The sequence below is a fragment of the Aphelocoma coerulescens genome, chromosome 4 (genome assembly GCF_041296385.1).
Source record: "Aphelocoma coerulescens isolate FSJ_1873_10779 chromosome 4, UR_Acoe_1.0, whole genome shotgun sequence".
NCBI lineage: Eukaryota > Metazoa > Chordata > Aves > Passeriformes > Corvidae > Aphelocoma > Aphelocoma coerulescens.
In genome coordinates, this window is record NC_091017.1 from 5,760,840 (window position 1) to 5,774,335 (window position 13,496).

The 13,496-nt window shown below is 44.1% G+C and overlaps 1 long non-coding RNA gene across 1 annotated transcript; it reads left to right on the forward strand.

Annotated features, from left to right (window-relative positions):
- The first annotated feature begins 1,570 nt into the window (after positions 1-1,570).
- LOC138108915 (uncharacterized) lies at positions 1,571-5,276 on the forward strand. The gene is made up of 3 exons (XR_011150116.1): positions 1,571-1,652; positions 2,211-2,316; positions 5,198-5,276. It is a non-coding gene; the product is annotated as an uncharacterized lncRNA (long non-coding RNA).
- The last annotated feature ends 8,220 nt before the right edge of the window (positions 5,277-13,496 follow it).

The following is a 13,496-nucleotide window of genomic DNA, read 5'->3' on the forward strand; positions in this document are numbered from 1 at the left end:
ATTCTCTTAACCATGGGAACATATTCTTAAACTCTTACATTCATAAGAAAACTTCTGCCTTATAACCCTTAGATACCAAGCCCATGGATAGATTGATGTGAAACTATCTCTTTCATTTAAAACAATGCACGAAGAACAATTCCTGCTCCAGCAGCTGAAGCTGGGCAGTCACCCAGGAAAGTTCAATGGGAATTCCAGAGTTTCACAAATTTTGGCAATGCACCTTTCCTGGAGGAACTGAAGGCAGCACTCCTGGGACTCCAGAAGCAGCTTCCCCCTGAGCTCCAAGCCCTGCCTGGGGCTCTCCTTGCAGCCAGACACGTCCAGCCTCACTGGATTTGGGATGCCCACAATGCAGGCAACCTTACTGCCTGCAGGATGGGATGGAAGTGTGGGATCTTGACGGATTTAAGCTGTCACTATCAATCAGAGCTAGTGAAAAGGCTGCTTTCCAGGTGGCACAAACAAGCTCTGTTTGGAAATCCTTTCCTAGCCTTGCTTCTTGTGGCTGGGGGGAAATATTCCATTTGTTTTCTGCTCTTCACGTGAGGGTGTTTCAGAAGCTGTGAGCCCTCCACCATATAGGACTGGATGCACAAACAGCAGGAGGGAGCTCATATTCAAAGGAATGGAAAGAAAATAATGAATTACTGGAACAGCACTGGCCACTTCAATAGGAGCACCAGTCATCTAATGAAAATATTGACATTTATGGGAATCCACAGGCAGAGTTAGGAATAGTTGTGGTCTCTGCTACTGTATCACTTTTCATGATGTTTTATTTCTGTTTACCTTCCAAAACAAACTACTGTAACTAATATGTTTATAATAATTAATGAGGAGACAGCCAAGCTGGAGAAAGGAATGGCCTCAAAAATTTACACTTTTCCCAGCTGGGAGGCTTAATTGGGCTGGGGACTTCTTTTCTTTCCCTAATCAGATAGGGAAGAAGCAGGGAGGTAGGAATGAGGGCCCTAATTATTGGTGGTGTAACTCTGTGTAAAACAATGTGCTTGCACCAGGGATTCATTTAATGCATTGTCCTTTGCTAATCACTCCATTAGCAGCTAAATAACCACAACTAATATATTTATACGCATGCATGTGTGTATATATGTATTTGTGAATGTCACACATGCCCCCTGGTCACTGCTGGAGCTGGAGGTGGTGCACAGTGCCCCAATTCAGCTGACAATAAATTATCTTGAGGACAATCTCTCTTCAAGCCTAGCAGCAGCTTTTGTGGTCTGTCATTGCACCGAGACTGACAGTGCACAGACCGTGCCTGGGAGGAACAGGGAGAAATCTTTCTTGGGGAAAAGTCTGTGACTACTTTGCAGCCAAAACCAGTCCCAAACCTGAGGGGTCTCACTGCTGAAGGAACGGGATGGCACCGAGCTTTGGGTAGACATGGCTGGGTTTGTGGTTCTGCGAGACGGACTCAGGCTGATCACCTGGGGCAGGGAAGTCTGATCCCTTAATCTCACCCAGGAAAACATGTTCTTTGCATGTTCTCCTAATTACTCATCAGGGAAGGAGGGCCCTGCTCAGAATGTGGCAGAATTCAGCTGGTTACACTGCCTTCAGTCTTTCTGCTCTGGGAGCAAAACAGAGCTGCCTTTCCTGGTCTGCTGGTGATGAAGGCTCCTCAGGTTTGTCCATGCAATGCTCGTATATCCAGCAAGGATAAGCATCTTTTGGCCTCTCACCAGAGGCTCCCACAGCTTTCCATCTGCCCAGCTGACCTCTTCCATGGCCAGACTGGAGAGGTAACTTCTTAAAGATAGCCATGACGTGGATCTGCAAGTTATGAAGTAATGTTTATTCCTTATGGATCAAAAAGTGCTCAGGACAAGATATTGTAAAGCCAAAATGTATACATCCCTTCTTCCAACAGAGGGCTATGCCCTTAAAGCAGTGAGAAATCTACTTTTTGGCACTTGTCAATCGTGTGTGTCAGCTGGTTCCTTAATAGTATTGATTTTGTTTCCAAAGAAGTGACCAAATTAGGAAATGAATAAAGCCAGTCAAACCCAAAACGAACAGTGAGGAGTTCCTTAACCGAAGATTGAAGGGCCTAAACCAAACCTGACTCTCACCTCAAACACTGTGTATTGCTAAAAGAGCTTCACAGACATGCAAGCCCTGCATGCCAGGCAGCAGAAACGTGCTTCTTCCTGACTGTGCTTCTTTCACATTTCAAATTGCAGTGTGTGCACCAAAGATCCCTTTAAGTTCTGTGCAGAGCACAAGGGAAAAGACTGACCTTGGAAATGCAGCTCTATCTCATTGGAAATGCACCTCTATCTCACTACAGTAAGTATATTCTCTTCTACAGCATAACCACTCTTGTCTGAAGTCATTTGTTGTTTGAAAACCACCTTGTAGTATTGAGAAATACTACATTTTCCATTTCCTTCTAAACAAATGCTTCTGCTATCTGCAGATCCTGCGTGCTTCATGTCATGGTTACAGTTCAAGCACCAGTGACAAAATAGGGACTGGAATCAGACTCTAACAAACAGGCAAAAATGGCAGCTAAAACATTAAATAACAATTTTTCTGAAAAAGGCCAACTGTGCTTACAGTTGGGAAAGGATGAAGTTAATCTGAGGTATTTAATTTTTAAAAAGGACAGAAGAAAGGATGAATTTTTCCATTTATCAGCTCTGAGAGACAAAATCTGATTTATTGCTTTATAAGTTATGTAGAAGTTCTGCTGGAAAGGTATAATATATCTGTGAGTATAGGCTTAGAAGAATCAGGACAGAGTTTTAAATCAAAAGCTTTTACACCATTCAGCAGCAAACCTGCAGTGATAAAATGTGGCAGTAGGAGGGCTCCCTAATTGAAAAGGGATTCAAATAAAATATTGATAAACTCAATGCATCTCCATACATTCCCCTGATTCCAGTTGTAGCTGTGTTTGCATGGCTAATGCTGGGAGGAGTTACTGGTTAAAAATGCTGAATTTATTTAGTTGTCCTCTTCTGAGGGCAGGAGTCTCTGAATCTGGAAAGTATTTAGGTTTCACAAAAGGATATGATCAAACATTCCTGACGAGGCCTCCGTGCCCCTACTCGATCGGAATTTTTGAGCAGCGTGTCGCAAGCTGCTGAGATCTCCCAGCAAGGCTTTGGGAGAGTGGTGCAGGCTCAGACTCCCAGCTTTCTCTGCTTTATGGTATGTGGTGAGTTCTCCACCATCCTGCTGAAGGCACAGCAGCAGGAAGCTCGCTCTGCTCCATGGAAGCCCTGGAGGCACCACCTCTGGAAAATCGCTAGCTGACAACAGGAGAACCTGTTCCTTAAATCTGTTATAGCTGTTTTTGAAACTTCCTCAGCTACTTTTTTTTCCCCCTTTTCTCTTTGCAGGGTTTATCCCATGACCAATTTTAGATATTAATGGTCTGTATTTTAGAAAACGATCTTGCAGGTTATTTATGCCCTATATCTCTATTTCAGTTATGCACTCAGCAGCTGGAGTCCATATGGAAATGCTGGCCATTTTAACTGAGTGAAGACCTTTGCAGATAAGGGATAGGAAATCTGATAATTTTTTTCCTATTTGATTCCTGATCCTATGCCATTAAAGAGAAAAATGTATGAAACAGGATATTTTTCCTAATGTTATGATTTATTATTATCAATTTCACCATACAACTTGGCCCTGGAGTAGGAAGCAAACAATGAAATATTTTATTTTAGAACTGTGAGCAGGAATTAATGGGATTGAACATTTCACTACCATTTTGAAGGAGCTTGACCTTGATCAAGACCTCCTTCCTGTAGGAGCATCTTTTTCACTTTGTTACCTCCCTCAGGATGGTTTCTGTCTGGGAACCAGCTCCACTTTCCTATCCTGACACAGGGCTCCGGTTATAAATAAGCAAGGATACATTGAGTACTTTATTTGGGATGCACAGAATGGCTGCTCAGCTGTACCTACAACCCAAAGGATTTTGCAGAGGTCCAGCAGACACCCAGAGGGCCCATCTGCCTTCCCAGCAAGTATCCTGCTGTAAACACAGTGACCTCTGCTCAGCCCTGCTGTCAATTCAAAATCAGAGTCACTTTGTTACAGAGCTACAGTATTTTATTCCAATTAAATATCCAGGCTCTCCTTATAACCTTCAAAACCAGCCTTAGGCAGCTGTATCAGGACCACAGGGTGCTGTGCCTCCTTGATAGGACTCAGGTTTGGTCAGCAGAAGATGGTAAGAAGTGAAGCAGACCTTGTTCAATGTTCTTTTCACCTCAGGAATGCAAATGAATTTCAGTTTCCAGCCAAGTATCAAACACCTGTATGTTCCCCTTCCTCAAGAAGCTGACAAAATAAATGCAGCATTAAAAGCAAGGAGAAAATGAGTCTGACAGACTCATTCTGATCTGGGCACCCTTTCCTGGTTTGCTCTTTGCCAAGCCATGATTGCAAAAACAATTCCTTATGCCCTTTAATAAACACCATAGAGCTGTTCCAACACCTACAACCAACACAGATAAGAAAATGTGGGGTGCTGTATTTAATGAAGCTGATCGCTGTGCATGAGAGACTCAGGAGCAAATGTCATTTCTGGAAGTATGAGGCAGAGATGGACCTTACAGGAAAATCAATTACAGAGCTACAGTGAGGCAGTGGAAAGAGAATGATGGAGAACTTGAAAATTAAATATATAAATGTATATATATATATATATTCTAGAATTTCAATTGAATAACCATCTTGCACCTGCCATGCCTACACAGAAGAATGGCTTGTGCAAAAAAAAAAAAAAAAAAAGAGAAGAAGAAATATAAAAGCCATAACCTAACATTACCAAAACTTTTGAGGGCAGATGGAAAATCCATGTAATAGTAAAGAACATAGCTGGTCTGCTGGTGTGCAAATGAAAAGAAAGCAAGGCTGCTCACCAGCCTTATTAAACTTAAAGGAAGCAATGGTTTCTGGACAGTTTACCACAAACAGCTGGAGGAAGTTGCCAAGAGAAAATTACTGGTGTCACAAATTCTACACTTTCACAACTGTAAGATTTTCTGACAAATAAGACTGAGGGAGCTGAATTCACACAGCACTTATTTTTCAGCTGCAAATTCTTACTCAAATGTGTGGTTTCCTTTCAGAACTGCAGAAACTGCCGAGCATAAATAGAAAACTTCTCTGTGCAAATTACTGTCTACCCATCCATCCTTTGTTTCAGGTGAAGAAGAAACCTGGGGAGTTTCAAAACAGAGTTTTTCCACTTTCCATTATGAATATTGTCTGAGCTGATATTTGTGATACACTGTAAAACATATGTCTACGTAAATTGTACATAGGACAAAAATTAATTAACAGCATTGAGTGGCCATTGGTATTCTTATACATTTTGAAGAGGAATAGGAAAGTCTAGGTAGAAACAAAAGTGAATACTGCACCATCAGGAAATATTTTGCTTGTACAGACAATTAGATGTTTTCATGGCCTGAGGGCATGCCAGGGTGGGAGTGTTTCCTGCCACAGGGTTTGTCCAACTGATTTGTCAGGGGCCCAAGTGCCAACATTTTCTACTTGCTCTCCTTAGCATGTTATTCCAGAGCTTCTTTATTTTCAGCATCCCCCTTTATTTTCAGCATGTCCCCAGAAAGCCAGCCACCTGTTACCTCATATTCATTTCTTCATAACATTTCCACAGATTTTGAAGGTGGAATCCCAATGCCCAGTCTAAACAATGTTGGAAGAAAATTTGGGAATAGTGTGGGGAAAGAGAAGGGAGCCAATGTCAAAGTGCTTTGAAGCAAGAGAAGCAGATGATATCCTGAATATCTGCTGCTAAAACCAAGCTGTGTTCAGTTTGGTTTGCAAAAATCATCATTACTGGATTCCATGCAGCTCCAGACATTGCACCAGCAACCCCCCAAGGAACCAGGAACCAAGCAGGGTGTGCAGTGCCTGTGGATGCAGAACATGGAGGAGAACAGCCACAGGGAGAGCTTGAGGGTGCTGCCCATCTCCGTCCAGCAGCAAATCTGGAGAGGGAAGTGCTCACAACTCGTTTTCTTATGTGCTGGAGCATTTGGCAAACTCTGTCACAACACCCCTACATTTCCCTGTTCCTCTGTTTTTAATTTTTCTTGTTTTCATGGGCAGTTTTGAGGTATGAAATTCTCAGAGCTGAAATAATATTAAAAGAAAGATCCGTCTTTGCAAGGGAATTTGATCTCTAAACTGAGTTTGGACTTAATGATGTTTGCAGGTCTGTTTTGTTCATTTTCCCTGTACGTTTCAGCACTCCAGCCTTCTCTGTGAGAATACTCATGGAAAGTGAATTTGAGGCAATAGCTCACTTTGGACTTCACAGTTGACTTTCAAGCTTGCCCTTTGCAAATCTCATTATAGCAATTAGCCAGATAGATGATGGACGAACCAAAATATCCCGTGAGGGAAAACCTGGGCCTAGTGAAATTGGGGAGAGTTTTGCCAATTTCAGCCTCTACTTGTAATGTGGCAAAAAAGGCAGCTGCAATTTTCAAGTATTCATGATTGGTGACAAGATTTTCCCCTCCAAAGAAATTAAAGCAGTCAAATGGTGGATGCATCCAACTCCAATTGCAGACAGGAAAAAAGCAGTAGTCGTTTATTGTAGTGTGAGCTATTGGCTCAGCCTAAAATTCCAAACCAGAACAATTTTGCCAAATTTACAAAGAATTTGAGTGAATTAAATCTATTCCAAACCATTCTATTAATCTACCATTTTCTCCTTCTAGATCAGTTTTAATCTTGGGTTAATCTTAGAGCAAATCTTGAGAATATTTTACCCTAAATACTGACACAGACTTTCAGTGTTAAAACCCCTTTTCCTGTACAGAGTTTTTTTAATCCAGGCCATTTTCTTTGTGTAATCAGTGCATTAAACATAAGTAATGCAGAACTTTAAGAAAACACTTGGTCACTTAGTCACTGGTGACTTGTTTGGATGAGATAACCAACTGGAAAGCTGACATTTTTCTCAGTTAGCCCACGTGCAAAGTAGTGTGTGCTGTCTGAAATCAGCAAAGCCTTGAGACAATTGATCTCACTGATAAATCACTCTGTGTATGTTCACTCATTAATGCTCACCCTCCTCTCCATGCTGGAAAGTGGCTGCCCCAGTAAATTCCCAGTTTTGGGGGGCACATAATTCTTAACCCTGTCTCAAGGCCTTAGAGAACAGGAAGAAAGGTGGGTATGGACTGTGGAATGACAGGTCAGGTCAGGTTCTTCAGTTCACTTCCCAAAGCTGAGGCTGCACCTCAGGAAAAACGGTGGCTTGCAGGAAAGGAGTTTGGAAGGAGCTGGAGCAGCACATGGGCTTCGAGGTTTCATATCCCAGCACTGCCTTTTAGAGCAGAGAAACAAGATGGGCAACCTTGCTGCCTAACACAGAAGTGCAGTGTCTCATTTTATAATCTCTTCACTTTATTGGCTCTAGGGAGAAAGGGAATTATTCAGAGAGGAATTGTGTAAGTGCTGTCTTTGTCAAACATGTGCAAAATGAGAAATAAACATTTAAAACAGCTGAAGGGCAGAGAAGGCACTGCCAAAAAAATGCTTGTTGAAAAGAAGAAAATTAAATTTAAACCGAGTGCTACTAGTATTGCAAAAGAACAAGAAACAGAACCTTCTTCTATACACAGCACAGGAGCCCCAATGGAAAACCCGGGAGGGGAAGGGAGGGAAGGTGCCAGCACCAACACAGGAGTGTCACCAGCAGAGCCCCAGTGGGAGCAGGGGTGTGGGCAGCAAAGCACGAGCCAGGGCTGACTGGGGCAAGCTCTGTGAAATTGTCTCTTCCCACTGCCATGCCTGCTGGGACAGCCCTGTTGCTGCCACTTGGTGGGAGTTGCCTGCTGGGGTGCCCCGTTACACCCACGTTCCAGGCACCCCCCCTCTGTTGCACCCCAAAAGTCAACACCCACGGATAAACTCTGCAAAAAAGGAAGCACGAGGAGAGCAGGACTGCCTTGCTCTGCTGTGCTGCTGAGGGACGCTGAGGAGCAGGAGGACCCTCTGCTCTCTCCTGGAGTTGGTGCAGCTCCATGCTAAACAGCAAGCAGCCTCCAGCTGCCAGGAGCTCCTCTCAGGAGGGGACATCTGCACTTGCCTTACAGCCTAGAGTTTGCTCATCCCACTGAGCTCTGTCCTGCTGTACTGCTCACAGGGATAAAGAACGGCCAGGACGTAGCTTGGCCCCACCGCTCCCTCTTTGTTATGATTATGAAATATCATCACATCTTGGTTCCCTAAAGGAACAGGGTGTTTAATTCCTCTCTCTCATTCTTTATGGACATGGGCCTGAGCCACGACATTTGAATCCAGCCCCTGCATTAAGCATTTTCAGAGCTGTGGGCTGTTTGGATGTGGCCGTCCAGCTCGGTGCTCTCTCCCCCCATGCCTCACCCTGGCTGCTGCCAGCCATATTTTGGATTTTGCAAAATACCTGGAAATGGATAGAGGAAAGGAGAGGCAAAGCTGAAAAAAGGGAGGAAAAACTAAGGTATGGACCACAGGGAAAAAGGCAAGGAAAAGAGTGTTGTGTAGTTGGCACTGCCACAAATGTCAGAGAGCACACCAGGCCTGTGGCAAGAGAGATCACAGGAGATTTATTCCTGAGACACTCCAGGGACTAGGCCCAGAGAAAAGCTTCTGCTCTAGTCTAGTGTATCAGAGCTGCAAGGTGAAGATAAGAACCAGATTGCACCAGGCACCAGCTGCAACCTAAAACCCACTGCAAACATATTCATGTTAAAAAAATAAAGCTACAGAGTCTCAAACTCATTACATGACAAACTGGAGATTTAAATGAAGGGATCGTTCAGGATGATATCAGGACAGGAGGTGGGAGCAGGCTGGTTTTAGGGAACCCTCTCCCTTCACAACTCTAATTTTGTAAACAGCCCTTTAAACTCTGCATCCAGTCGTAAACTGAGCTGCCCAAGCTTTGCCCCTTCACTTATGTATGTCATATAATCAGGAAATGGAAATTATACAATCTGCCTCTGGCTTCTGTAGCTAAGCAAAACACTGCCCAGGCTTACTGCAACAAACTACAGAATTCCTTAGTAACCTGGAATGCAAACTAAGTGAGACAGCTTCCCCTTTCTGATGATAGATGTCTTGTGTGAAGAAGAAAACCCTAACATCTGGGCACAGGATTATGTGTGAATTCCTCTCTTAGCTGCACTGAAGTGTGTTTTAAGATGGTTCCAGTATCCCATTCAGACACTTATATCCAAAACAAACTCATATTTTTCTCCCACAGAAGTGAGTAGATATATTACTATCCAGAGGCATGTAAATCTGTACAAATTTATTACTCTGTTCTAATTAAGTTTATTTGTTGACTTATCCATTTCACCTCTTTAAAGAAAACAGAGCTAAAAGCTCTTCAAAAGCTGTGTGGTGACAGAGTCACCATCCTGTTTTTAAATTTGTGGGCAATAAGTCAGCCCTGCCTCATCCCAACAGCAGAAGCATCATGCAGCAGATTCACATGCTTTGTCTGCAAGAGCAAAATGGACATCTTTTCATTCTCCTTCTGAGTTCCACTTTTCTTGGGCTATGGGGGTGAAGGAGGGGAGATGTGGGTGTGCATAATCTGCAGCACCCTGGCTCCCACCCTGCAATCTTCTGACAGCTTTGGGAAAAGAGGCTGCTGAGCTTCATGCAGGGCTCTTACCAGCGTCATTCAGAGAGGTCAGGGGACAGGGTGTGATCCCAGCTGTCTCCTTCCTTCCTTCCCTGTCCTCTGCAGGGACACAGGACCTGATGTAAATCCACTGACATCAACAGGAGCCTGATCAAAGCGGCCTGGGTCAGACCCCAGGGGCATTGCCTCCAAGAACTGTTTATGGCAAATCGATGTGACTTCAAGGAAGTGCCCTGACTTCAAACTTAAACATAATCTAATTTTAAATATCAGGTGGGGTAATCTTCTATTTAGGTAGGTCCTGATCCAGGAAATCACCGAGTACTTATTTAACTTTAAGCATCTCATTAAGTTCTGTGCTATCCAGCTTGAGACCAGAGCACAAGTTCACACATCTTTGGTTTAAGCACATGATTAAAGGTAAGCATGTGGCTAAGTGTTCTGCTGAATGGGGATGGAATTAACTTTCGTGCTCAGACGCTGGGCTGAACCACAGAGACAGGGGCTGCTTTGTACTCGCTGAGTGGGGAGAACAGGGAGCCTCTGCTGAAGACCGAAGGGCAAAGAAGTGAGCAAGGCACTGAATAAGCTTGAGGAGTGGATAATTCACAGGGAAATCAGCAGGACTTTGAGACCTGCTACAGAAATATTGGCAGGAATAGGGAAATTTGTGTGTGCCTGGTCAGTCTCTGCTAATTCTGCAGTCTTTTTCCTATCTGGCTTTTCCTCCATCTCATAGAGTGGTTTAGGTAAGGGGGTCATCCAGTCCAACTCCCTGCCCAAGCAGAGCCTCTAGAGCATGTTACTTAGGACTGTGCCCTGGTGGCTTTTGAATATCTCTCATGAGGGAGACTCCACACCCTCTCTGGCCAACCTGTTCCAATATTCAATCCACCTGCACAGTAAAGAAGTTCTTCCTCCTGTTCTGGTGGAACTTCCTGTGCATCAGTTTCTTCCCATTGCCTCACGTCCTCCTGCCCTGCACCACTAAGCAGAGCTTGGTTTATTTTTCTGGCCCCCTCCCTTCAGGCTCTTAGATACATTGGTAAGGTCCTCTCTGTCTTCTCCAGGCTAAATTCCGTCACCTTTCCAGAGGGATCTTGCAAGAATGCTTAGGAAAAGGGAATGTGACAACAAAAGAAGATGAAAAATCATCCAAACCTCCTTTTTCGGAGGCTTTTTGCAGACTATTAGATGTTGCATTCTTGCTGTAAGGGGCGCAGGAAGGAGAGACCTTTCTGTTCTTCCCTTCAGGTGTATTGGCACAGAGCAAACCGGAAGGAGTTGCTTGAGTTTTGTTCTTAGATGAAGTGCCTGGCATTTGGGTGACACTACGCAGGAGCTAAAAAGCAAAGCCAACAGGATATTTTCCAAACCCAGCGGGCTGTGGAGCGGTCCTGCCGGGATATGGATGCATGGATGGATAGATGGATGGGGCGCTGGTGCCACCTGCTGACCCAATTCTTCCCGCCTGGACACATGGATCCCGCAAATGCGGCTTCACCAGCTCCATCCTTCTGCTTGTTTAAAGTCTCCCGGAACACAAACGTTTCCTTTTGCCTTTCTGGTGTGAAGTACTCCACTCGATCTCCACATCTTTGTAAGCAAACGATGCTCAAAGCCAGGCTTACCAGGATAACTGATATTCCTGGGCTCCATGCCACAATTAGTATTTTGTTTAACTGCACCTTTGTTTATCCCAAAACATCCTGAGCCTTGAAAAAACAGCCCTCTCCTGCAGTTTCTAAAATAAGGAAAAAACATGGCAGTGTTGGTTAGTTTCACCTCTGCAGAAAATTGGCTGCTCCCCTTGCTACTCTGTCCTTCCCCAGAAAAAACCCCATAATTACCTTGACAAACCCAAACTGGCTGATTTTTAGGGGCACGTGGTGCCCAGCAAGTCCTTTGTCACCCCCAGGGCAGGCTGAAGGCACAGAGCCAACCCTGCCAGGTTCACCCCCATGACTCGAGGCAGCAGCTCCCCATCCCAAACGAGGGGAAGGAAGGAAGAGGGAGGGAGAACAACCGGGCACCGCACATTGCGCTGCGTCAACGAGCACTGGAGACCCAGACTTGGAAAAAATGCACATTCAGAACATTTAATGTGGTGCAGCAGGCATATACCAACAGGGCAGGACTGCACACACAGGACACTCAGCCCCAGTCTGACACCCAGCTTAGTGTCCAAAGGCACTTCCCTTCCAACTGGGATTTATTAGGCAGCTTTATGGACTGATACTTCCTCACATTTTGCTAGTTTGATTAATTCGGCTGGCACCTCTGATCTTGCCTCCACAACTAACATTTTCTCTTGAATGGGATGGCTCTGCAGTCTCACCATTCATGTGTTCGAGTCAGATTTTACATCAAAGATGTCCTGGGTTTTATACTGTCAGAAGCAATTTTGTCCCAGAAGAATGAAGATTGTGATTATCCCAGGAGGAAAGCTGTCAACTCAGCTCTGTGTAGAAAAACTGCTGTCTACAAAAGCTTATATTGGACACCCTCTGGCAGCCTGCCCTCTTCAAAAAAAAAAAAAAAAAAAAAAAAGTCCACTGTTACCTACATGAAAGACTTTTTCTAAGAGGGTTTGTGTGTTTGCTGACTTGGTTCGCGCAGCGAATTCAAATGAGAAGAAAGAGAATTATGTCTTTCTTTTATAAGCACTCATTTTTTGCAGGGCAATGCAGAGAAGAGTGATAAAGGGGAGCATGAGGAAGGCATGTTTTGAGAAGGGAGTGACAAATGTTGAGCTTTGATGATGCTCTGCCTCTCAATTAGATCCAAACTTCTGCGGGATCATGCATTTATCAAGAAATGGCTGAGCCTCAGTTCAGGCTCTCTGCAAACCTCCAACACTGCTCCAGACACAGGGGATCTCCAGACCTTTGCTCATTTAGGCATGTTTGGTCTGAAACACACCAGTGTGCTCTGCAAGCTGCTTAAGGACCAGCACACAACAAATTTTGTGCAGAGTTGTCTTGCTGCCGTCCCAACAGGACAGGAAGAACCTCTCACAGCAGCTGCTTTTCACACAGTTCAAAGCCTGGGGTGCTTTGCCACATTATAAATCAGCTTCGTGTCCAGCTGAGCCAGTGTGGCCATCCAGGAATCTGAATGCCAGTGGAATTTCATCTGGTCCAAGGATCATTTTCTTATTTCTTTTGTTTTCTGAAAGTACCCCAGAAGAAATCAGTGCCAGTGAGCAAACTTGGCATAACCATACTGACATGAAATCTAGGAACTGAGCGAGGTGCAAAACCCCACCAAAATAAGACAGAAGGATAAAGATTATGATTTAATGAAGAGCTTGAACAGAACCCTAACACCCACTTGTTTCAAGAGAACCCCAGTACAAGCTTACGGCACAACACATGCTTAAGTGATTTACTAATTCAAGGCTTGATTACACAAACTAACAGCTAAAGAGAAAAAAAAAACCCCCAACTTGTAAAGAAAGAAGAAATCTGAGTGCCAAAGTCAAAAGAAAATTTTACAGTCTGAAAACTAGAGGCTGTCATTCTGTTCAGAAACACAGGTTTCACTCTTTAAAATTGTGCCTTCCAGGCTTAATCTAATATGGTGGTATTTTGTAAAACCTCAAAAAAAACCCCTAAAAAAACCAAACCAAAAAAGTTTAAAAAAATGACAGGATGGGGTACATTTCTATTGCTGGAAATGGAATTTTAAGCACCGAGTTTATCTTGTCAGTTTGGCTCAGCGGTGATGTGAGCTTGCAAGGGGTGAAGTGGATCACTAATTACCAGAGAGCATGACAATAAACCGATAAGCACGGGAGCTCAGAGTCTTTCAGATGAGAGAGGTTCCAGGA